Below are 2683 nucleotides of genomic sequence, written 5' to 3'. Positions count from 1 at the left end.
TATATATATATATATATATTGGCCACATAGATTCTTGCGCTAGAAATAAAAATCCCAAATTTCTCATTTTCCCTCTCTATCAATGTAAAGACAGAATCTCTACACAAGAAAGAATCAACAAGGTGAATCTTTAATTTGAGAAATTCCAAACACTTCCTAATATGCAAACTACACGGTGACCGTATTCTTCTTTCTAACCTACCTCATTAAATCTAAGAACAGACATAAACATAACGACCAAAAGTGCATGTTCTCAAAACTGTCCGCACCCTGTATATAATATATATTATATATATACATGTAATATATATTATATATATCATATAATTCAAAAGATCTTATATATATATATATTTATCGCGACCTGATCACTGACAAAATTCCGTGATCAGGTCGCGATCTCAAAGTGACGAAAATATTTTGGCAAATTAGATTTAAATGTTGAAGCGAATCTAACGGTTTTTGTGTATTTTTAAATGGCTTATAAACACCTTCCGCGCTGCAATTGTTTTTATTTAAACACACGATCTCAGATCAGGTTACTTGCTATGCAAGTACATCTCCGTAATATATTGGGTTGCCCGGAAAGTTCGTGCCAATTTATAGTAGCTTACCTTTAGATTTGTTTTAGAACATGGTCGAGTCCATAAAATAGGATCTGACTACACCTCCATTTAGAGCACAGTTTAAGCTATCTTTTCGTGGAAGAAGGTTTATGTTCTATAACCTGTATTAATTCTGTAACCCTTTAAAATGGAAGATAAGAAAGTTCCTTTTCAGCACTTGATGCTTTTCTTTTTCCGTAAAGGGAAAAAATGCCTCACAAGCAACCAAAGAAATATGCGCAGTTTGCGGTGATGTTTCTTTATCCAAAAGAACTGTACGGAAGTGGTTCGCAAGGTTCCGAGCTGGAGATTGTAGCTTTATTGATAAAGAGCGATCAGGCAGACCATCCACTACAGAAGATGACCAAATCAAGTCATTAATTGAGAATAACCCACATTGCACAACCCGAGAATTGGCAGAAAGCCTCAAAACACACATATTCAGGGTAGGCCAAAAGTAACGCACCAATATTACAGACTCATTTAACATATGTTGCACATTTCAAAAGCAATTTGTTTTAAAATTGAATAAAAGAAATAAAATTATTGTGAAAACACAACGTACTTGTACGCCATAAACAAAATTAATAATAATAATAGTAATATAATAAAAAGTCAAATGTTTTGGTGCGTGTCTTTTGGCTCACCCTGTACACATCTAAGGCTCATCCATACATACATATATGCATATACAAGTATATATATGCACATAATGCATACGTATATATGTTTGCATATATACATTGATACACCCACTCATCCATCCATTCATACATACGAACGTACATACATGCATGCATGCATGCATACATGCATTTCAGGAGCCTGAAATTTGTTTGTCAGTTTGATAATTGCAGCCGTTATGTCGTGAAACTAGTGTACAGCTAAGCATTCTGCTGAACCAGTCATCTTTGCACAATTCAAAAGACCTTCTATGATAAATCCAGTGGATTAGATAAATTCGTTCGTTTTAATTTTCAGTTTATTTTAATCCTTATTTTTTATCAACAATTTTAACAAAGGCGGTGCTCCAGCATGACCACAATCAACTGATTGAAACAAGTAAAAGAATAAAAGAATAAAAGAAAAACAGTCAATAGTATATTCTCCTACGTTGTTCAACTTCTTGCGAACGGGCTACTAGTTTTTCCAATATTTTTCGGACCACGTTTTCAGTTCCATGTCGCTGTTGAACGAAACGTGTTACAGAATATTGGAGAGCGACCGAAAAAGATAATTATCTGAAGATACTCTATCAAGAGAATACAGTGGGTCGGTAGAACTTCCAGCCAAGCAACTAAATGGTATTTCTTTGTCAAAATATCGATGTGGGAGCGAGCGTTCTGGTATTGAAGAAGCACTCCGTGTTGCCGTTCGGGCCATTAGGACTTTACCTATCGAGTGACTTTACCTAACGCGCAACGGTACAGTAAGAGCATCTCACTTGCTGGGCCAATCCCTTAGTGGTCTAGCACAGATCTTCGTGGTTGAGTTTGTTCAATCGACCCTCATAGAATTGATCAGATCTGCCGGAACACAGAGAATCTATGATGTCGAATTTCCTCTCGCCTCTTTGGAGTGTGAAAACCATTTCTGTGCAATTCTTTCAGTAACAACCACTTCTTCGTACAGCACAGCACGAAATATCTCGAGAGGCTTTGACAGCTTTGGAACCTTGACTGAAAGTGAAGAGAACCAGATATCGAAAATGCTCATTTTCTTTTTATTTGGTACTCCATCATCATAAATCTGAAATGAGGTAAACAAAAGTTGTAAAGGAAAAATAGTGTTACCAAAAAATATCATAAAACACAAAGATAGATCAAATAATTTTTGGACAAGAAATGCCACATTTATCTGACAGCCCTAATATATATCTGCATACATAAACATATATGTATTAGTAAGAATTTTTGCTTCCCTCCTTGTCTATAAGACACGAATTAGAATCTGTATCCTTATAAATATTTAAATATTTTTCTTTACCATGGTATTCGACAAGTTTTATAAATTATAAACAATCTAATTTTATTAATAATATCTATTCATCTGATTCCTTTTCAATTCTCACAGCCCTC

The sequence above is a fragment of the Octopus bimaculoides genome, chromosome 9 (genome assembly GCF_001194135.2).
Source record: "Octopus bimaculoides isolate UCB-OBI-ISO-001 chromosome 9, ASM119413v2, whole genome shotgun sequence".
Taxonomy (NCBI): domain Eukaryota; kingdom Metazoa; phylum Mollusca; class Cephalopoda; order Octopoda; family Octopodidae; genus Octopus; species Octopus bimaculoides.
Note: the sequence above shows the minus strand (reverse complement) of the source record.